Source organism: Poecile atricapillus, chromosome 6 (assembly GCF_030490865.1).
Source record: "Poecile atricapillus isolate bPoeAtr1 chromosome 6, bPoeAtr1.hap1, whole genome shotgun sequence".
In the NCBI taxonomy this organism is placed as follows: Eukaryota; Metazoa; Chordata; class Aves; order Passeriformes; family Paridae; genus Poecile; species Poecile atricapillus.
In genome coordinates this window covers 18352859-18377576 of record NC_081254.1, presented here as the reverse complement: position 1 = coordinate 18377576, position 24718 = coordinate 18352859, and the positions used below count along the sequence as shown (strand labels likewise).

General features: G+C 39.2%; 1 protein-coding gene across 4 annotated transcripts in view; it reads right to left on the bottom strand.

The window, feature by feature from the left end:
• Positions 1 to 24411, bottom strand: part of SORBS1 (sorbin and SH3 domain containing 1) — a 161081-nt gene extending 136670 nt beyond the window's left edge. For 3 of the 4 annotated variants that reach the window (XM_058841498.1, XM_058841482.1, XM_058841495.1), the window contains exon 1: positions 24313 to 24411. The gene's annotated coding sequence lies outside the window, so the exon portion shown is untranslated. The remainder of the gene's footprint in view (positions 1 to 24312) is intronic. The other variant, XM_058841483.1, reaches the window with a different exon arrangement.
• Between the last annotated feature and the right edge of the window lie 307 nt (positions 24412 to 24718).

Genomic DNA, 24718 nt, shown 5'->3' with positions numbered 1-24718 from the left:
TAACCACTGATAAAATGTTTCTAGACTACAACATTTATTTGAAATGTAAGCTTTTGGGGGCAAAAACTAATTTTACTTTTGTCTAGAGCCTGAAAAATGGAGGCTGCAGTCCTGTGTCCTACCAGCACTACTGTAATACGAATAGTACAATAAAATAATTGTCTCCTTTCTTCCTAACTATGAGGTGCCACATCCATCAAATGTAGCTATATGGAAATAGGAGATACAACATCCTTTCATCCCCACCACCCTCTGTAGACACCCAGGCTGCAGTAAAAGACAGTTTATCATTTCACTTTTAGCAGTCATAGAGCAGTTAAGTTAAATGACTTGGGGAAAACAGGTCTTGAGGAAGTCTGTAAGTTTCTGAGAAAATTAGCCTCTTTTCCTTTGACTTTGTCTCTACAGAGAAGATATCGTGGACTTTAAGACAACAAATAAAGTTAAATACCACTTCCTGACTCTGGATCTTGTTCTTGGCACTACATAAAGAATAATATCCACAGATCTTCACAACAATAGGGCTTTTTTAATTGGTGGTGGTGTTCTTTTTAGAAGCTGTTTTTTCCATGATACACACATTTCCCACAGTTCACACTGAGGTATCTGATCAGGTTTTAGACTCTTATCTTACAGTGCCTGTCTCTTGTTAGTGAGTTCATCTCTGGGAATAGTGCTACAAAAAGTGCTGAAAAGAGAAAGACGTTGCAAAGGATCTTGTGTAAAAAGCTATTTTGGTTTAAGTGTTTAAAATCCAAAAGGCTTTTCATTCTGATTCTCCAACAAATCATTTTAGTTCATGTTTAATGAAAAAAAAATGCTCAAGGTAGATTATTATAGATTAATTGCTACTGCCAGTGAATCATTTGAGCTCTCAACAGGATAGCATAATGCCTGTCAAACAAATAAACATAATATTTAGATCACTCAAAGCATGCTATCAAATGGACAGATTGCAACACTGCACGTATCACCTAACCTAGCAGACACACACAGGAGTTATTCTGCTCTCAAGCTGCAATGTCATTTACCAAAATACTTTCTTTGTCTGAGAATCGAATATCTTATTTGTGAAGACTTTGGACTAATTCAAGATCCCTACCAACAAGCAACCTGATGCCTGATACACAGTGAACTGGACTGCTTACACCACAGCACAACCTTTTGTTCATACAAAACAGAAACCATCTAGAAACCATCTTGAAGGACACATTCATCTGAGGGCTTAGGCATTAAAGATACACTCGCATATTTCTGATGGTTTGTTTACCCTTCATCCACCTGTACTTGCATCAGATACTACACAATCTTAATTTCTGCTCATATTTATTTCTAATAATACTTTTAATACTTGGTTCATCTCCTGCCTCCACATGACTCTAGGCAGTAATAAAAGCTGGAATCTATTGTAGCCCCTAAAAAACACTGTCTTAAAGACTTAAAGTCTAGGAATCAGTCATCACCGATTTCCATCACAACCCTTTCCATTATATTTGTTTCTTCCCCATTTATCATGCTCAATAACCTATGACTACTTTGCCTCATAACAGTCACCATAAAAACCCAGTAAACATGGAGCTTCCACATCTAACCATTTCAAAGGTTACTTAATCTAGAATAAACTGCAACATTTCCAGAAGCAGGCTTACAATAAATATCCAGACTTTCATTTTTAGTGTGAGAATGGGTCTGAAACTTTTCTTGTACAATATGTTTTCCTATACAGCAAGAGTCTCTGCATAAACAGAAATTAAATATTCACTAGCAGTACTTGGTATACAAGTGAGGAGAAAACAAAACTGCCTATTGTAGCAAAAAAGGAGGCAGACATATTCAAGAACCTGGAATGAAAAACCTTAAAGGGGATATTAATGGACTTCCACTTAATAGCTTACTTCAGAGCTTCAGCATTTTCAAGTGACAGCAGCATGGCATTACAACTATGAATACAGTAATATTTTCCCAGTTGTATTTACAGCCTTTGCTAACCACTGCTCAAAAACAGGTGTTTTGCCCTCTCCATGTGGTACATGCTCAGAAGAGTGTTATTGACTTTTTCTACTCAGGATATTCAGAGAGGACCAAGGTATTTGGGAACCCAACTGTTATTAAGTGTCTCATGCCTTTCAGCACCTGTGAAATCCCCAGTAAAATAAACAAGGGAATTTGTCTTGACATTTCAAATTTAGCTTTTGACACAAAATAGCTCTTTGGAATTTGGGGCTTAAATTGTATGACATGGTGTACTTCTCTCAACACCAATGTGCCTAACCAATAAAATTTCATTGTGTTTTGCTACTGATTATCCTCCTTTGCCCTAAGAAAATATACTAGGAATACCATTCTCAGACAAAACACTTTAACTTAGAAATACGAACTTCTGCTGCTTCAGATTAAAAGACTTTGCCCATCAGTTCTAAGAACATAACAAATACAAAAAACTGTACCATGTGGTCCAGCCCTGGGGTATATAGAGCTACCTTTTATTACTGAGAGCTACTCTACCATGGCATTGTTGTATGCTAATACAGTTTCCTCTGACTTCTCTACCTTTACCACTTTTAATGAAAAGTGTTCCTCAGCATCCAGTAAATTCCAGGTGTATTTCACAATGTAGGAATTTCCAAGAGTTACAGAGAAAAACAAATATTTGACATTTAGAAGTAAATAACAGAAAAATTCTTCTCAACAGGGTTTCTGAGAAATTGCTTTGCAGTGTTTCTGAGAAATTGCCTTGCATTAATCTTCAAAGAAGTCTTAAGAGAGAATGAAAAAATGACCACTGTGTGATGCTAGAAGATGTAAGATCCACATAGGCCAACCAAAACATTCCCCTTGGAATTCACTGCTCACTTTAAACAACCTTGTTGATGGTCAATACATGAACCAGAGATAGATCAGACTCTCTCAAATTTGTTCAGCAGCCTTGAGATACATGGCATTGCACAGACTGCCCCTTATGTGCCCAATTCTGGTGTTGACTACCGTGCATTTTAGTTCAAGATCACAATAAACACTTTAGACTACCTAAAAGTCAAGAAAAGCCTGGCTTCTTACACCACCAATGGAGGAGAGTAAACATAATGTCTATAATGCACACCTATCACTGGTATTTGAACAGAGCCCGAAGTGATATCCCAAGGGGTCATAAGATTCTCAACACATATAATCTGTATAAATTTTAATTCTTATATAAGTGGACATGACACGAAAATCAAGGACAGATGAATTTAAAAGTTACCTGAATTTAACCACATGCTTGAAAGCAAACTTCTCCCTCAAGGAAGAACCTTCTCAATTGACTGTTAAGAACTTAGTGCCAATTCTCTGAGATATATAAAATCAATAATCATCATATACCTAAATGTCTCCAAAGTTCTAAATATCAAAATGTCTAAAAATCACACTTCTGCACAGCTGAATTTCTGAAGACCTATTGAGTATTTACAGGACCCAATTCTGCAGTTTCTGAAGTTTTTGCATGTTTTCTCATTTCTCTGCTAGGAGAAAGATGAAGCTAAGTAGTAAGTTTAAAGAATAATTTAAAAAAAATTTCAAGAAACTTCTTCAGAAACAAACAGAAGTGCCTACAGGACTGTCTACTGAACATGTGCCCAAAAAACAAACTTGCATGACCCCTAAGCTGAACAAAAGTAATCCAAGGAATGGCCATGTTTTGAGGAGATACTAAGGTTCAAGCTGATGAGATATCAACCATGGATTTCTCTGACAGTTGCTAACGTCTCTTGTAATCTAAGTCTTTATTCATACCAATAGAAGAAGTACTGTACGCTCCAGGCTAAGCCCAGCTGGTGCTGAACTGGCACAAGCTACAAATGTATCCTATCAGCCTCACATCCACTCCAGCCCAGCACTGAAACACAGGCTCACAAACTGGTGACTCACAGCAGTGAAAACAAACATCAATAACAAATTCAAAGCCTTTCGCCTCTTCTTCAGTAATTTGAATTCAATTACTAATTTCAAAAGTGCTAAAAACTGTTGTGCTTTGGCTGTTGTTTTGCCAAGGCCTTGAGGGATGCTTCCAGGCTAGTTCCCAGTATCCAACAGGCAGCTATACAAAGGTATTTAGGCACCTGGAGATACATGAAGTCTCCTAATAAGATCTACAGTGTGAATTAGGATTCTAATTTACTTAGGCAATTCTGAAATCCCATTTAGAGTCTAATGGCTCTTAAGCAAATAAATACCTTGAAAATCTGACTCCAGGTCACTTAGAGTATAAAGATTATAACAATACATGTCAGCAGTCAGTAGACTCAACACAAAGGCTGCATGTCTTGTCAGAGGTGCAATTTGCCCTTTAATTCCAGAGACAAATCCCCTGAAAGAAGAATAAAGGACTTTCTAGAATATTTACACAGGAGACTGGGCAGCCTTATTAGCATAACCATTTGCTGCTTACAGATTCTGAACTTTCAAAGGAGTATTGAATGGCATAAAAGACTACTATTTCTAATTATATCTAGTATTAATATACATAAACACCATTTTATAACATTTCCTCCAAGTTAATAGATCACATCATATCAATTATTACTAGGGAGGATTCTAAACAAAGATTGAACAGTGCCTCAAACAGAAAAATACTAAAAATTATTCCTTAAGCATTGAATAGTGCCAAAATATAGATATAGTCAAACATATTGTTTCCTTACCACCCTTTGGGAAGCTGTCCTGGGAGCAAATACCCAGCTGCCATTCCCAGAGTAGTTCTATCCCATCTCCTTACATCAGATTTTTGCAGATCTGCCATAATATAGTCCAAAAGATGAAAGCTTAAAGAAAGGTTTTAGATTCCACTGTAGAAGCAGCAGATCTTCCTTACCCTCCTGTCACGGTGCTCTAACAAGAGAAATTAATGCTTTTTGGAAGACTGAAATGTGAAAGCTGGAATCAGTGTCTGCAATGGTTTAAAAATGGCTTGGTTCTGTTAAAGGCAATGTTGATTAACACCAACTGGGGATGTAACTTTTTTTTAGTCTCCTCTAGGCACAGAAGGGTTTCATTCTTCAGTAGCTAAACAGAGAATACAGTGATTTCAATATGTGGCTTTTTTAAAAGTGTTTAAAAAACACATATTCCACCCTGCACCTAAAAATTCCTGTTCTTTCCCTGAAAAAATGCAAAGCAGAATTGCAGAACAATGTAGCTCCCTCATTAAATTGGCCAATGCATGTAAACACAAAGGAAATCATGCCTCACTAAAAAATATTTTCTAGCTACTCACTAAAATAGCTTTCAGAGACCAGGTCCATACATGGAATAAAATGGCTTTCTCTGCCTAAGAAAAGAAGTCCTAAGCCAAACTCTCTTCTGGAATGACATTTTAACTATTATAAACAGTTTCAAGGCAAATGTAGAGCAGAGCAGTGTCATTTTATACAATCACGGCAACAGCACTGAGATTTATTCTATTCTGAATTAAGCTCTTTATATTGTTTCTACTTAAAAAGGAAAAGTATCAAATACAACAACTCCTACAAATTTATCTTTCACAACAAACATTTTCATATTCTATCTGCAATTTCACCAAACAAAAGCAGGTCCAAGTCAAGTGGCAAAATTTTGGCTGTACTCATCTGAAAACACCGTAAGCTTTGCCCTTTCTGCCACTCAGGCAACTTAAACACAGACAGTCCTCCCACTACTTTTCCAATAAACTTCGCAACAATAGCCACAAAAAACTCTTGGAATACATGACTTAGATACAAGGAGATGTTTTTCAAAATATTTACTTGAACCCTTCAACTTATAGCAGAAAAGCAGAGTCTTTTTACAGAGACAAGAATCCCTTCCAAGTGCTCTATAATGTTCGGAGCATGGTGGCATGAGTCATTAACCCTCACAACTTCCTAGGACACTGCGTACAACCATTCTCATTTTGTCTGGGAACACAGGGGAGGAACAAGAGAAAAAGGCTCAGCAGCAGCACACAGCATTATGACAAAGCGTAAATTTCACCTTTTAGTTCCAGTTGACAAGTCTGAATGTTTATAAGTAAAGCCTAATGTGGATTTACACAGAAACTGAAGGATAAAAATGTCTGTGTGGAAGGTGTTACAAACCCAGCTGAAACACAGCCTTTGGCAGGGCCTGCTCCCTACACCTGACCCCTTCCCAGGACCCAAACACATCTCTCTCCTCATTGTGTCCTGGTGAGGCATCATCAGAAACATTTATCAAAGCATGTTTCAATCCATGATACATGTGAGGAGGTGGAACTGGTGTGACATCCACTCCTCCCCATGTCACACGTGAATTTATGAAGGCATAAAGTGGTGGGCAGACATCAACAGGAGCATGGGGTTACAAGGGGTGCCAGCCAGCCCAGGCAAGCTGGGGAGAAGCTACTCAGTAACCTGAATCTCTGATGCATCAAAATAATTGCTAAGAGAATGAAAAGCCTGACTGAAAAAGAAATCAGAATAATAGTGACAAAAGAGAAAAATAAGCAGATGGCTTTATGTTAAACTAGGGTAGAAGAGTGTTTAGGAAAAACAGAATGCCTAAGTTTAGCAGGACTGTAGCAAAACCAGCAAGAAAGAGTTGCTAAGTGTTACTTCAGATAAAATTTCAGAATAGCAGCACTGCCAACAAAGAATTACAGAAACAGGAAATTTTGATTTTAAGCCCATGGATGAGGAAACACAACTGTAATAGTTTAAAGGAGAAATTTCACCCAGAACATTTGGGTAAAGAAATTGCAATCTCAGGTCCTGACCAGCCTGGGTCTCATACACATTTTTATCATTATCATTAGACAACTTTAATGGATGATTTTTGTGTCTCACAACAGCCACTCAGAGCACTACCTGCTTTTTGGACTTGCACTATAGCTCATTAGAGATACAAGAGGTGCAACAATGAGCTCTGAATTAAGGTTTTTTGTGGCACAAGTAATTCTGGGTTTCAAACTGCAGAATTTGGCTATCTTAAAATCTTTATGCAATTTATCTTTATGCAATTAAAGCTGAGTTTACATGACAACTTTGAAACCAGAGTATGACTAAACATTCACAAATCAGGGCAGCTGCCTTTCTCAACTCAAGAATTTTGTTTTAATCAATGTTTTGCTTCATTTTTCAGATAACCTCATATATTAGACATTTTGAATATTGTTTTTTCTTTTTTGGTTCAGAGCTTTTAGAAATCCCATTTTAATGCTTCCCCCTGAAAATTCCTTCTGTTGTTTTCCAGAGAAACAATAATCCTGCAATAGGACACCTCAGTATTGTAATGAAAATAACTCTTCACTTTTCCTTTTCCAAGCATGTTAAGAAGGAGGTTGGAAAGGAGACAAGAGCTCATACCTAATCATCTGAAGTACTTCATAAATAATTTTAAGTGCCTGAAAAGCACCAATAATTAATAAATTAATTTAAATCTGAGCCTAAGCTATCCAATTTTATCTCAATTTTAAAATACTAGATATATATATAATCTTAAAGGATGCTCAGATTCTGGGTTCAGACCTTATTCATGAAAGAATAGGAAAACAAAAAAGAATTCTGAGAACACTCACATTACTCAGATACTATTTTGGAGGACAGGAGGGATCAGCTGTAGAGATATCCACATATGAAAGTCACAGAATTTTTGTAGATGTTTTTGTCTGTCATTAAACAAACTCATATTGTCACTGGCCTCTTTACTGGTTGCCATCATGCTGCTTGGGAAAGAAAATAATAAGACCAGTGTCTAATGCTCTAGACAGAAACCATGGCAATATATTAAAAAATGCTGAATTTAAATTCTAGTATAGACTGATTAGATTGAAAGACAAGTTAGAGTGAAATGGTGTCAGGTTCAGTGAACCAAGTGTAAAGGTCTTTATGACTACATTGGCATTTCTGCCTCAGTTGCAGGCATCAGTGACTATATTAGATTAGGTCACCTGAGAATTTAAATAGAATCACACATTTATAATGAAAAAAAATGGCCCATGTGAGTAATGCGGTTCTATATCACCTTAATTACATATTGCAATTACAATTATAGCAGCACTCCTACCGGGATATAATTACTGCGACTGAACTTCTCCATGCAGGCATTTTCATGGGAGCTTCATGCAGCATCATCTGAACTTGCATTAGAAAATCAGTGACAAGGATCGGAATATGAGCTGCCCAGGCATAAGATGGGCTTTTGCCGCTCTGAGTTGGCTCAGAAATAGAAAGAACAAAATTTAATTTCTATATAGAATAGTCAGGTTCCTTGAAGCAGGAGCTAAAAGTAACTGAGGGCATTTTCCCTCAAAGAAAATGGACAGTCACTAATCTGTGGAAAACACACTTCAGTGATCATTCCAAATTCACAATGATGATGGCCCTTAAGGCCAAAAACAACCAACTGAACTAAACTCACAAAATTCTTCTCCTGTTCCTGTTCTTCTTAAAAAAAGAGGGATCTGGAATTCTGAGCTATCTTCAAGTACCCAGGAAGACAGCTTCCTAGTCAGTTACCAGCCTAAACAGTACCCAAAAACATGGTACCCACCATAGCGCTTCCTTCACGGCATGCTGGTATGATGAGTTTCATGCAGAGAAGGCATTACCGTCCTTTTACATTAACTTTTGTTTTCCCCAGTTTAGTGTCAGCGTTAACCAGAACCACAGATCTGAAAGGTTGCACTGGAATAATCAAATGCACCTCTAGTGACAGCAATTTGCTGAAATCCAGCGAACTTCTACTTCTAATCTTGCCTGAACTTAGGCCTGAATAATGTAAACCAGTACAGGAAAAAAGTGTCATCCTCTCATCCATTTCCTAAAGATAGCAGCAACAATGTGAGGAAGAGCTGAGGCTGTAAAGATTCACATTTCTCCTCTTCTATTCTTGCATTCTCCTCAATGTCTTCTCATGGTTGTTCTCTCTCATAAAGCAGCACTTGAGAGACGTGTTCCCCATGGTATTTATATAGGATTTATGAACCACGAGTTGTGCAAAGGAGTAGCTACCTGCATTAAGACTATGCAAGGTTCTTAACTATGGAAACAACATGTGAGTTACCTGTGGCTTCACTGATGGCACGGGACTCACGTCATCCGCAGTTCTTCAGCAAGGACAGCAGGCACATGCTCTTGCCCCAAAAGTACAAATCCCTTAACAAGCAGATAATGATTTTCAACAATCTCCAATAGCTACTCCAAAGGCAGCAGAGGACTCCAGATAATTCTCACAGTTCAAAGCTACCATTTATCCTATGAAGCACTGAGTACCTAGACATACAAATCAACCAAAATCCAGCCCATCACAAAGCACTAGTAGATTACTTTACAATCCCCAAAAACATCTAAGGGAAAATGCTTTCTGTTCTATAAATTTAAGTTTAAGAAAAAAGATCTAATTTTTATACTGCTCTAAGCTTCTCAGGGAACCAATCAATTAAACTGGCTAGCTATGTTGAGGTAATTGATAAACAGTTCCCAGAATATATTACATACCCACAAACATAGTATGAACCAAATTCATGGAGTTAAGCAACACAGAAGCAGGAGTCTAGAGTTTGTTTTCTGTCTGGAACTGAAGGACAGGGTGTGACTTTATGAGTTACCTTGTTTCCTAGACAGGAGGACAATCCTGGCCTGTACTGCCAGACAGATTCCACCTAGCAGCATTCTCAGCCCTTCCCTCTACTTCAGCCCTGTGCATCTGCATCACCCCCAGTAACACACTCATATAAACACTAATCCTTTATCAAAGTCAGGTTTTACACAGCAAGACACAGTGGCTTGACTAACACCTGATAAAAACCAAAATCCTCTGGCAGAAAGAAATGGAATAATTCGCTAAAACCAGAGAAATTACTAATCATCAATAACAGCAAAAAAAGATGTTTTCCAAACTCCTCCATGTTCTGTGGAACAGAAATTATGAAGATATCTGTACAGCTGGTGAGGGGATAAAAAGTTGCAACTCAGAGATTTTTTTACTTCCAGGAAACAGTGGCCGCCTGGCCAACTTCATACAAAAATACGTGTTCAACAAATTAGTCAATATTTACTACCATAAATTCTGTCTTGCTTATCAGTCTAATATATATAACACAGACTTCCAAGGTAAAATCCATAAAAGATGACCTTTTCAGTTCTGTGCCCTCTTTTTTTTTTTTTTTAATCCATAAAGGCCTGAAAACCTTAAAATGGGAGGGAGAGGTGTTCAGATTTTCTTTTTTTTTACCACTTGCTCATTTAATTTAAAATATCACTTTTCTTATTCTGCAGTCTGCTTAGATGTCTAAGACAGAGACTTAAAGCTCCTTCAGCTATCTATCTGAGCAAGCTGTTACATTCTGGCAAACAGCAACTTTTCTCCCAAATATTTATACAGGTGTTCAAAAGCTTGGAGACTTTATTTGCTTGTTTTAAGCTTTTAAGCAATCAAAATTAAAATATTTCTTCCCTGGACAGTTAGTCAGCTTCTATTCATATAATAACCCTGAGATAATTCTACCAGATCATCAATAATGCATATACTCTGGAAGAAATTATTTTTTTTAAAAAGGGAAATAAAAGGAAATGGACATGCTTTTCTCTAAAAGAAACCCAGAGGTACAAACAAAAAAAAGGGACCCTTTGGGCCTTTCTTGTATAAAACAGGAAAAAAAAACCCATAATAAATCACAAGCGCACTTTTTATCTTACATAGATTACTTAATGATAGCTTGCAGAAGTCCCCAGAAAAAACATTAAATATTTCATACATTTAGTGCATCCTAAATATCAGGGGGTCATAGAAATTAACAACCCTCTGGTGGTGGACAACCATCTAGCAAGCAGCTAGCTACTCTGCAGGTATATCACACACACAATTTTAGATCCAAAATTATATTTTCTTATTAAAGTGGCAGAAAGGGAAGTTGTACTGAGATTTGCATAATAAACAGAATTGCTTTGGATTAAGAAAAATAAAATTTAAGAAGGATTTTTAAGATAAAGGCAGAAAAACAGTTGCTCATAAGAGTCCAGCTGAGAGGAATTCATGTGCTGAATCTTTTCTTCCTTTAGTTAACTGTATTTGTTTTCTGTTTCCTTGTGCTCCTTTGTGCTTCCAGCTTTCCTAATTTGGACATCCAAAACTTAAGCAAGGACTAATCCTGTAGATGCTTTCTATAGTAAATGAAGTTGGATAACTAATGGTTCAGTAACTAGAGAAGGCTACGATGAAATAAGAAAGCCGCACAATTGATCATTCTGCTGTTCCTTACCCATGCCCTCTTATTCTGGCTGGGTCAGCACAGAGCACAAGGGTCTCCTGCTCCACACTCGGGAGCTCAAGGCTCAAGAGCCCAACACCCAGCAGGGAGACTGGCCACCTTATTTTTATAGCTGCAGTGAACTTTGTGCACAGTCCCTCTTTCACCATGAGCCCTCATCTGTGACATGTGCTAGGCCAGCTGTCACAACAAAAGCTAATTCTGCCACGTCCATGTCCCTGATTGATTTGGATTTGGCCTTTACAAAAAAAAAGAAAAAAAGAGCTAGATGCAAAATGATGGACCCAAATACTCTCTAGTCACTGGCTGGTCAACCTTAATAATGTTAACAAAAAAGGAGTAAACTTACATAAGTATTTTAAGAGGCCTTGAACATGTCATTCACACTCACAGATGTGAATACAGTGGAATGCTGAGTGAATTCAGCATCATCCAGTCTGAAATTCAAGCAACAGTGGTTCCTCTGTAGGAACCATCAGGGACCCTGGGAAGATCCACGGCACTTGTTAACTTTACCTTCACATATGAAGTGAGTGTCTGAGGTATAGAATGGTTGGGGAAAGTGACAATCTTATTTTAGTTATTTTAATGCTGGGGTATACAGTGAATTGAACTGTGTGATTAGTGATTGAATAGCTGCTCCTCTATTACATGGTCCATTTGGCTCAGTCTCCCTGTGCTATCACTGTTGTGTGAGCATAAACAACAGTCTTCTACTCTTGATCATACCAGGACACTTTCTACATATGTTCTCTGTTGCATACAACTAAAAAAGAAATTTTTCTCACCCACACTCAGATCTGGCATTAGGTTAGGCTCCAAATACTCGAGCTATGCTTTGGGTTCAGGTTGCGGCATCAGCACTGTATCCAGCTGGGTTACAATGCAGTTCCTCAAGTCAGTGTGTCTTACAGCACGCAGTACACACAGAACTGCTTAATGGAAACAGAAGACCTCAGTAGGAAATTACAGCTTTTACAGGAACATATGGTCCACAACCACTCAGTGTCTAGAAAAGTGTTTATCTCAACATTTCGTAGAGGGCAAAGCAAAATAGAAAGATAACATACACTGCTTCTGAAAATCTTGTCACTAGCAGATTTGCACAAAGGACTGACCAAACAAAAGGAAATGTAGAAAGCTCCAGCATTTAGAGTGGAAGCTCATGAAAGGGAAGGTGATTAAATCAACTCCAGCAATGACTTTTTTTCCCCCAAAGATAGCGTCTCACAGTTCTATTGTACTTTCCACTCACAATGACTCAAAAGTCACTCCCATAGACCACATATGGTGAAAGTTCCTGTACTCACTACAGGGAGCACAGATGCTTCTGGGGTAGAATACAACAGATGCTTAAAACTGTGACTCTATGGCATATCCAAAATTAGTGGATGTTGCCAGAGTTAATGGCTCTCTACATTTAAAAAATGCCATGTAAAGACAACCACATCTCTTGCTCACATCAAAACAATTACTTGCTGTGGTACTGATGGTACCACAATCAGTATGCACCTAGCAGGGACTGCCTTGCACTGAGCCATCACCATTGCTTCCCACAGAATTTATGTTTTCATGTAAGTTCACTTATTAGATGTGGGCAGAATATCCCTCTACTGTCCCAAAATCATCTTGGACCTTAGCACAAATAAACCAGGGCTCCTACTGTACAGTAGAAGGCTACCCTAACTGGGCTGGATCCTTCAGCCACATCAGAGAGGACAGAGTGGAAGCATAAAAGAACATTGTGTAATTTACGTGTCACCCTGCACTATATCAGTAACAGAACTGGAAATAGAAACCTCCCCTCTTAGACACCACATCAAGAGGCGTGACAGGTGCTTCAGAGAGCCCTGTTCCAAAGCATGTGTCAACTAGAACGTGGGCATAACATCGCAGGGAGGCAAGGATGAGTGCTGAGACAGGCTCAGTTAAGCTTGCTGTTGAACACTTTCCACTGTATCTACCCTGTATTCAGTCACCAGCTTGCAGAAGGTGAATTTTTATCACCTGTACCTATGCATGTATGTGATGACAGCAGGAGGTAACATGACACTGGCTCAATTCTAATAGAGCCTTAATAATGAAAAGCAGTGATCCCAATGCTCTTTATTGAAGCAAAATGGTCTTCATTTCAACGGTAGCCTTTCCAAACACAGAATTAGTTGCATTCTCAGACTTGGCCTTAGTTTATTAAGCCATTAGAAACAGAATTAATTAATTAAATCTGAATTATACAGGACAGGCCATGGCTTGGCAAAATGCCATGTAAAACAGACTTTTCACAGGATTAAGCTCTGTCTGAGGAGCTAACTGTCAACTAAAGGCTAGTTCAGTACGGAGTCACCCAAGACAAGATCTGTGATATCCAGCAGCTCAAGTAGCGAGGATTTCTTGTCACTCAATGCAACGAGGCAGAGACTTTGGGGTGTCCTTGTACTCAGGACTCACAAATTAATTCTGTTGCCAGGTGACTGATTTCTTACTAACTGATGTGCCAGAGAAGCAACATAATATTTTTGAAGGTCATGTGTCTATATACAATTATTATGGTTGATTTTTTTTTTTTTTTAATTCAAAAGTAGATTTCACTTCAAAAAGCTTCACCGAATTAACTTATATGAGGCCATAATCTGGATGGGATCCAATTGCTGAGCACTGAGCTAGTATGCACTAACAATGATTTTGCTTTAGTTTGTGTAGCAGGGAATGTACTAGAGCACATGGGTCTTAAAGCCTGTAATCAGCCTGAAATTCCTATAGACTTCTCCAATCTTCAGAAAGGTGGAAGACCTCGTGGTCATTGTGATGTTACTGTACTGAAAAATACTAGCAGAGGCATAAAACTTATGATAGGCATGAAATCATTCATCATAAAATTTTAGTTTTCCTGTAAAAGAAATGAAACTATCTATGAAATATCTATCATATCTATCTTACCCAAAGGCTTGTAAACTTTCATAACAGAACAAGGAGATATCATGAACTAGTCACAGGATTTCACAGGGCTGAACTACAAGCCTTTATAAATACCAGACTATGTAAATTAGATTATATTGTTTTTAAAAACAAAAAACAAAGAACAAACAACACAACACAGTACTTCATCTAAAAAGGCAGCAAGACATTGTTTGAGAAAAAGGAAGAGAGATGTCACATTCAATAAAAAGAAAACTTACACAGCTCCAGTGACAACAATAAGTAAATTAAAATGTTCATTTAAACACATTATGATTGGGGAATTTTCTGTGTTGGAAGAGAGAGATAGAGATGCACACATTGTCTTTTCTTACTGGCCTGTCAGCTGGTAGTATCTGTGGCACTCTCCAGAGCTCCTCTATCAACTCTCTTTGAGGAATCTATACAAGCCCTAGAGCCACAGGGAGCACTGAACCCCCCATGACTGGACCTTCCCCTTGGGCTGACCTCTGGAAATTGCAAACATCTTTTCTTCACAGCAGGGAATTTCTGCAGTGGTGGACAGAATCACGGGCTAAACAATGTGGTGTTCAAGAGGTGTTTTTGTCATCTGCTGTGAAACATGTCAATGGTGGTATGGCAGTAACAGGCTATACCATCTACTGAGTCTCAAATGTTGTTCAAAGGCAACTACCATGCCACTGCAGCATTTCCACAGTCTCTCTCACTCTCTGTTAAATCCAGACCAACACACTGAAATTTAAAAATCAAAAGGGAGAAATTATTTAACATCCTATCCTGACAGCTCAGCCCAAAATCCTTACGGATGAATGTAGCTGATGGAAGGCAATGAGATTGTTTCATCAAGTCCAATAAGTTTGGATCAGATGTTAAATCCCTTGCGCTGGTAAAGGCTAGAACACAACTAACAGTTACGGCTTGATGAAGCATGAGTCACAAAATACCACAGCTCACACAGTGTCTGAGCTCTAGTGAGAGCAGTATCAGCAGCAGGACGTTTGTTCAGATCAACACAATGAGCACATGCCTGACATGATGGTTTTCACTGGGCACAAATAACGCACATCTGAGTGCTCTCATAGCTTGTTTGTTCTAGTAAAAAACAATGCAAGACAGCAAGAAAGAACAAAAGTGAAGGCTGTGAGATGGCAAAGGGTTGTTGTTGTTGTTGTTTTGTTCTCTCTTTAATGAGGCCTCACAACATAGCAGGTGATTCTCCAGATGCTGTCTCCCAATCTTACAAATGCACATATTAAGACTCTGTAAAACCCCATCCTGAAGGGAGAAGCTGAAGGAGATGAGGTGAGATACTGAGGTGCTTTTACTCCTGTAGCAAACTGATTGCAAAACAAGAGACTTGGATTCTTTTTAATCAAAATTCCACCCAAAGAGAAACAGCCACACAAAATACGTGCATTGAGGAAAAAGACTTCTTGGCAGGAGTGCCATGAGTTAAAGCCAGCTGTAGGGAGAAGGAACACCTCTGCCTCATTCATTTCCTGCACTGAACAGAGTGATTTTATGTGGAACGTCTGACTGCTCTAAGCCTATCCCACTTTCCGCCCTTCAGAGCTAAGTAACGCTATTCCCTTCTGTCCCTCCATGGCTGCTAACCCAAGGATCCCCACCTAATTTACCTGCTTGATAAACCCTTTCTCTTGGAGCTCTTACTGTTTGGTTTTAGCACCCATACAGATACCAACTAGTGTTTTTATAAAAGATCACAACAATCATGTAAAGATATATCACATCTCTCAGCTAATTAGAAATAAAACATGAGTGACATGATTTAAGTCTAATAATTATTTGTTCAACACCATAAACACAAAGACTGTCAAATGGCTAGTCATTTACCCTATTCATATTCATTTGTTATACAATGGGGTGCAGTGACCCAGAAATTGTAATAGGAAATGGTCTTTGAGAGCTTTGTTTCCCTTTTTTAAGTATAAATAACTTTTAAGAAAACAAGCACAGTCTTGTGATTAAAACACAGATATTTTTAGAGCAGTGTTCTAGAGACCACGTAGCAAACTAAAGCAATAAATACATATTTTAAGAACATTTTCATTAAAAGCTCACTGTTAATAAGTATACCCAGGCTTGAAGATCTGTTCTGTCACGAGTATGTCATATATCCAGTAAGACCGAAATCCCTCTGTGAAGCCGTTGTGAAGTTTCTTTTCTTTCCAAGCACTTTCAGGCATTTTTTAATGGATAATATATCTCACAATTGAATAAGCAGTGTATTACTTATGAAAGTCCTCACAAAGGAAGTCTCACAAAACTATGTGAACTGCTAGGAAAGAGAGATTGGAATGTCAGTGAGGCTTTTTCTGCTGGCTTTTTCTGCTACCTCATATCTGTCTGAGGCAGAAAAGAACTCGCTACCAAATATGCAAACTCCCCAGTAATACCAGATCACAGACCAAAGCCAAACAACTAAGGAAAGGAAAAGGTGGAGCCCTCCAGGCCCCATCTCATTCCTCATGCAAGAGTCCATGTCAACAGCACTATGCCCCACTGCCTTTTCATCCTTCTCCCAGTCCTCCCTTTCCCAGTCTTTTCACTTCCTTAGTCCAAAAGCACTCTGGGTTGATGCTGTCTCTGGTGTATTTGCACAAGCCTGTTCTTACGAGGACTTTGATCTTAGCTGGTGCCAGTGCCCTCTGAATCCAATCAGTAAAATAGAAAAAAAGGTCCAGAACAATAATACATCGTTTGTGTGCACGTATGTGTACCTCCATACATCTACCTAAGCACCACTTTTAGGAGAACCACAACACAATTTGTACAGGTCTTTGAAACATCTAGATGTTAGAAATAGCAAGTAAAATATTTTCTTGCCTTTCTCAAGATATTAAATTCAAATCCAAGTGTCTTCAGTGTCTGAGGAAATGTGATTTCCAGATTTGGAGTCTCTGATTCTATGATTTTTTGTACACTTATACAGCTGGCCATAAAGACTCACAACTCACAGATATGTTAAGAGATGGTGCCTAATAACATGGCAAGGTAGGACACAAACCAAGTGTTCTCCACGACTGTGCGTCCATCTCAGTCTTACAACAGCACTGTTGCTTGGCACATCCTACCTTCTAAAAGGCAAACTTTCTGCCACATGGATTTGCATTTATTGTACATTCCTATATCATCTTACATGAGGGGAGCATACATCTGCTGGACATATAAGTTCTCAAAAAAGAAACAGTTATTTGGTTACTTACCCAACTAAAAGATTCAGAGAGGTATAGGAGAGAGAGAAGAAACTGAAGCAAAGATACAGTGAGGAAATGAATATTTACACAACCTTCACACTTGTTAATCTTTTATAGGAATTGATATAAATTCTTAGCACATATTGTAGTAAGGTTTTCCTCTGATAGTGTAATCTCTTTGAAGAAAAGTATCAATAGATAAAAAAAATTAAAACATGTAAAATATTTAGTGGGTTATTTTAATAATTAATCAGCCTTTTAAAAGCTTTAAGTCTAGTTGTACTGACAGCACAAACAGACTTTCAAGACAAGAAACAAAATTAAGTATCTAGTCACCTATTAAAATGTGTAATAAGAGTACTATTTCTAGCTCTTCAAATGTCACACTGCATCAAGAGAAACTGTGATATCTAATGATTTTTTCTGGAAGCTGCAACTCTGGGGCATATATAGCTTTTAATTGCCCCCCCCCAACATGTTTATGTATGTGATATATTCTTTTCCAGTTTTGCAGACTTGTTCTCAACATATTTATGAAAAGATATCTTCTTGAAACACATTATACTGGCACAGGGCAGTGAGCAGAAATTCATTGCAATGTTTTTTGCAACAAAGGACTTGACTGATAATTCTAAGTTAATACACTGAATACCATATGTCATATATCTCTCACACTACATGAAGGAGGAAACTTCACACAAAGATCTTCTCTAAGGCTTCTGAAGACAGAGATTGTACCCTCACAACTGTGTGGAGCACTGAATTCATTTACTTCTGGAAGGAACCTCAGGATGAGCATTCAGTGGCCCTGATGGTATTCCCAGAGAAAACTTAGACACAATGAGGAGACTCTTCACAGTACAGCCTCTAGTCAAGTATTCTACCTTTGCAGTGACAATTTCAGATGGGCAAGATGAGGTGGGAATCATCTGAGAATAGTCCACAGTCTCACAGTATCTGCTGCAAGGACTCATGGCCTTTTTAGGCAGCCTCAACTCACACAGTTCAGACTTTTTGCTAGGAGCAGTATGAAGTCAGACCCCAGGTGCCAGTGTGTTACCCAGCATCTAGGACCTGGGTCACCCTCCAAGGCACAATGTAGACACCAACAGGTCACATTAATCTCCCTGGGGTCTTTTCCCCTGCCAAGCACAGGCTTGTCTGCCTCCTGTCATGACCATACAAAACTCAGTTTGGAGTTAAGCAAAAGACTGCCAACCACACTTTAATATCCAACAAGTGTCTGCGGAGCTCAGTGCTGTATGACTGGCAACTCTCTCAATGCAGCTTATATTTTGTGACTTGCTTGTCCCCAAAACAGAAGAATGGTTTTCCATGATGATTCAAGGTACTTCACATGCAAATAAATTTCAGCCAAGTTTTCAGGAAAATGTGTGTAAAACCAACACTTCATTCCATAAAATTCTACAAAATCGGCCAACAGAAGGAAGTTACAAGTACCACCACTGCAAAGACATGTCTCACTTGAACAAAGAGGTTTTCCCAGTATTTAAAGAACTCAGAGCACATCACAAGAGAATAGACAGAGTAGGAAACAGACATAGTTTAATCCTGTACTTTTTCTCGCATAAGTAACACCAATGACAAAAGGATAAATACCTATAAATTCACCTAGACTGTTTTTGTAATGATATCTTTATCTACCATGAATGCTGTACAAATTTCAGAAGAATGGATATGAGTATTTTTAAGACAGCACCAGCTATAACTCCAGATTATGTCAAACAAGATTCTGTGCTGATGCAGGGCTCATTGCTTTTTCTTAGCTCTTCTAAACTGTGGGCTTGATCTAATTGAGGGCTAACGCTACCTCACATGTCATTACTGCTATTGATGTAGCTGGACAAAAGTCTAAGTAAATCTGTCCCTAAATCTGGCCTTTCTCTCTTAGGGCCTCACACAACTAATTCACCCTGCCTAACTCAAAAAAACCATGCCTGTGATTATAAAAAGGCATTTGACTGCAAGGACCACTAGATTTGGCTTTCCTGGCATCACTGGTGTGTCTCTTGTAATGGCAACACTGGAGACTGGTCACAAACTCACAAAGCTTATAATAACAATTCATCAACCACTACTTCTGACTCTTAAATTATAGGATAAATACAGACATAGAAAAAAGGAAAATGAACTCATATTCTGGTATCAATCTCCTTTTCCAACAGTCATCTTCATTCTAATTATGTTCATTCTGCTCTAAGGAAAATATAATTTCTATTCCTTATGTGGATGAGGGTTGCAGTGTTTATTCAAGACCAGAATAGCCTTCTTACATTAATATTGTTATTATATACAAATAATTGATTCTTTGAAAGACCATTATAGCTACAAATCAATTCTGTAGACAAACTACATTTTCCTGCATGCTGCCATTTCCTTTTTACCCATTTTGATGGAGGCATTGAAAACCCCCAGCTGTTACAGTACCAAATACTCTTCTCTTAGTTCTCAGTGTAAGAGGAAGTAGAATTATTTCAGAAGTTTTCCTAGCAAAGAATAATTTTAGCAACAGTTTGCTTTCTAAGATAAGGTCATTCACTTCAAAGTTTTTATTGTTTATGAAGAGGGCAAACATCAATAAACTGTTACAAGACTGGCTATGGATATAAAAGATAAATTTTTTTAGAAATTGCTTTACCTCTCCACGTCTCATTTCCTTCAACTGGAAAGTGATTGCAGAGTTGCCTGCTATGCTGGCATTTGTAGATAAGAAACAGATTTAGTGCTACACTCTCATTCTGTGGTTAGACAGGCTTAACAGAGGATATGGCACAAACTTGCCCAAAAATCAGTCCAGATCATCTCCTCGTGCTCTCAATAGGTAAGAAACCCAAATATCCAGACTTACACTGTACACATTAGATAGATGTCAAGATGTAAAGGAAGCGAGAAAAATACCAACTGACATACAGGCATTCACACACCCAAATTCCAATACAAAGTGTCTGATCACAAACCAGTTTTTCTACCTCATTATTCTCATCTAATACTATTTGTTTTCCTAAATACATTCCAAAGAACAGCATCCATGATGCAAGAATACAAAATTACCTAATCATGCTTCATTATATCTTAGTGAAACCATGAAAAAGGATATACAGAAGTGCTATTTCTTTCAGTATTTAAATAGTATTTCTCTCTGTGATGGCATGTAGTGTCTCTTTTAGCAACCTTAATGAGAGTGAGGCATGACTGTATCTAGTTGGCAGAGCTATCACCAAGTGTCTGACCACCACTGCCCAAGCAGTTTGGCATGGATCAATTTTCATGCAGAAAGAATTCAGAACTGCTGACAAACCCAAGCACGTATGGCATCAGTATGACACCTTCTTTGAAAGACACCTACAGTAGCACATTTGCCTTTACTGTCATGCTTGGGTAAGCACTCTCTTGGCTGAGTGTGAAGACATGACAGCATCACTTCCCAAACCCTCTCCTTTAACTGATCCAAATACTGAGTCCAAAACCTGCTTATACTGTGACAAGCAGAAGGGTCACAACACAGTCTGCAAAGGAGCAGAGGCCTGAAATCATGCTAAAGTCTAAGGTCAGGCTCATAAAGCCCTATTTAGATATACAGATGAAGTGTCAGTCACCCAAGGAAAGGGAAAAAGTGAAGGAAAGCATCTGGGTATCCAGCATTGTTGCAAACCCAGGCTTTTATGTTCTTACTTCAGAGATCCTAAGCAGCTAGTAAAAGCCCTGGCATAGTCTTTTACACAACAAGAGCAAAGACTAAAACAACCTACCCATGACTGAGAACTTCAAAGGCCTGAAGTAAAAACAATTTTCAAAGAACACTGAACTTTATCCATGCTGCCAGAGCATTTCCCAATGCTGAATAAATCCAAATCAAATATTTCACAAAAAAAAAAAAAAAAAAAAAAAAAAAAAGCTTCTCAGCTGAAAACTTGCCTGTTCTTAAAGGCACAGCTGTTTCCATAATCCTATAGGTAGCCTCTGCTCTGATATAAATTACACCTAAGCAATGAAAGTGCTGACCCTGTCTTAACTTGCACCACAAACAACACACACAGTACAGCCTAATTCCTTAATGCTCATTCACATATATAGCACCACAGCAGATAATGGGATTATGGGAGAGATTGAAGACTTCAGGATCAGACCAATAGAACTTCTGTGGCTCATTGCAAAAGACTCTGCAGAGAGAGAAAATATCATGATTGTTCATCCCTCTTAGGATATATATATATATATATATATATATATATATATATATATATATATATATAAAATAGTTTTTGTTTAAAGGAAACAGAACCAGCAAGGACACTGTTTTGATCTCCCCATCTGCACTGCGCTGCCGTAAGACCAAAAGGAGCATTTAGCAAAGTCAAGGTACAAAAAACTGAAAAATAACACCAAAGAAACATAGAGGAATACTATTCATAGAGAATGAACCAGTGTAGCTCTCTACTGCAGAATACCATTGAGACAAAGCATTCTGTAGTAGGTTCATCAATTAATTAGTACACTGTATACAGTAACACATCAGTATATGTAAATTCTGTGAACATCTACTGCCATGTCTTAATAGTGACCTGAGTGCATGCACACATACACTACACCAACATACACAGAGCTCATTCTTCAAAATAAGACATGTAATTTTCACAAAGGTTTAACATTCCTGGTTCTCCCCCAGATTCAACCTTTGCAGAAACAGCAAACTTGTAATCCAACATTTGCAGAGTGCTTCCAAGTTTCTCTGAGTTCTCCTTTCCCCCTACTCCAAATATTTTCCCTCCCCTACAAACAGAAAACACAAGAAGAGACCTGTTTATCACATGATCTTCCTTTGGAGGAATCCTTGCATTTGTACTCTTTGAATCACTTATGTATCAAAGAAAAAGGAAGCTGCTAATAATATTCACATGTAGCACATAATTCTTACCTTCCTGACTTTTAGATTAGCCTCTTGGGCATGTGAAATTTATTAGGCACTGTTTCTTCCTTTCTTCTTAGGTGTGAGCTTGTGTGTATGTGTGTGTTTCTGTGTCTGTTTACAAAATACCTGATATATTCAAAAAAAGGCACACGTGCTGTGTTTTAACTCTATAAATATCACTATTTATATCACGACTTTATAGATCATTATGAATCTACACTGGCTTTACAGAACAGGACCATCTTTTAAAATAACTATTCCTATTTAAAGATAATAAGTATGCCTACTGAACAAGAAAAGGGGAGTGCAAAAGAAAAATAAATGGGATTCATTAGGGAAATCAATGTGATACTTACATGTTTTTGGTATGTCTATCCATGTAGCAGAACCAATGTGGTGCAGCCTTTAGAAGCCAAGAGACACCAATTGGCTAGTAACCTTGTGTAAGTTAAACCACCCCTTGCCTTGCCGGATGTCTTAGAGAGAGAATCATTTGGGACAGATGTATTTTTATGACAGAGTATCAAGACATACAGGAGAGAACAATCTTCAAGTGGCATAATCCATAAAAATTAAATACAAATATACCAAATATTTACCCAAAGCAGCAGCAGTAATAGCAATACAATGCAGAATATAAAAGCAACAACTACAAGTAAAGAAACACTGATCTTTGGGCAGAAGAGTGAAGAAAAGATTCCACTTAGAACAAACCCCACTGTCAACCATCTGGGTTCCACTCAGATGCCCTTGATTTGGGGGCTCCTTTACTGAAGCCATACATAAAGGAGTAACAACCACAGCACTGAGAAGAGCGCAGAGCACCTACTGGTTAAAAATCAAACAAGGGTAACAGCAGGAGCCCAGGCAGTTTTGCTGAAATGAGATCTGCGCAGCAGGGCAGGCATGGCTTTTCTTCATTACCCTAATAGCCTAATAAATAAATAAGGAATAGTTGTGTCCATGGCAATCACGCTGCTGATTTTTTTCTCCTTCCTTTCCAAGACACCTCAGGAGTGAGGTAGCCATACCCCAGCTTCAGAATCTCATCTGTAAATAAAAAACTGAGAGCTAAATGAAGCCCCTTCTATGAAAGGATTTGACTAAAACTACTGCGTATTCTCAGACATTTAAACCACCCACCAATCATCAGGCCCTGGTGATACCTGAAGCTGCCGCCAATTATTTTTCACTCCTGAATTCCTTATGAACTGCTTGCAAAAGGTATTTACGCCTCTGCAGAGAAGCACACAAAATACAAATCTTCAGAAACAATAGAGTAAGACTAACCAGTAGCCTCCTTTCCACTTAAAGACACAACGGTTTCATACCCTGCCATTCCCAGCTTCTGTTTTATCCAAACTACAGCAAGCGTTGGCTTCCTAAAGTACAGTATTCTCAGCATGTCGCACGCAGGGCAGCATCCATGCGCCGCTGACTTGGTAATTGCATTATCTGCAGCCGCTGATGAATGAACAACCGTAATGCATACATCCTGGCTTTAGCTCTCTCGGGACAAGCAGACACACACTCCCCACACCAGATTCACTCAGTTTGCTGAGTCCGAAGGTATACGGAAAATGCCCGTGTGCATTCCCTCTCATTTTAAAAGCAATGTTGCAATCTGCTCCCCCTTCCCCCCGATAGAAATACAGCACTTCTATTTACAAGCACCAGAAGCTCATTCCCAAACCTACTTCTCTGCATCTGCAACCTATTCTACCTGCAAATAATAAGGCTTGAATAAAGGCTCGCAAAAATCGTGGTGTAACACCGGCACCGTCTCTGGGTACTAGGGAAAACAGAGAGGCGCTAATATCCCACAGCATAATGGCCCTTTAAAGAGCGACTAGTCCTTATGGGTATAAATAATCTCAAGAATAAAATGGAGCCAAGGCGATTTCCAACGCAGACGGAGGGCAATGACCAGCTGCCACAGCTGCGAAACCCCGGCCGGCCCGCGAAGTTACCCGCGCAGAGGAGCTTACCTCGGAGCGGCACGGCAGCCTCCGTGCCCGCCCGGACGGGACGCCGCAGCCGAGCCGAGCCCAGCCGAGCCCAGCCGCCCGCGGCTCCCCGGCTCCCCGGCAGGCGGCGGCCGCGATGGGCGCCGCCCCCCGCCCGCCCGGCGGCAGCGGCGAGAACCACCCGCTCGGCGCCGGCACGGAGCGAGCCCCTGCCGGGGAGCAGCGGGAAAGAGGGCCTGCGCTTCCCAGCCGGGAAAGCGAGCGCAAGCCGAGGCGGAGGCAGGCGGGAGCAGCGCGGAGGCCGCCGAGCTGCAGCCCGGGAACGGGGGGGCGAGGCGGCCCCTGCCCGACCTGTTGCGCGTATCGGTCGCTGTGGGTGCCTGGGGGGTGAAACTGGCTGAGGACTGAGCGCTGGGGAAGCCGTGCA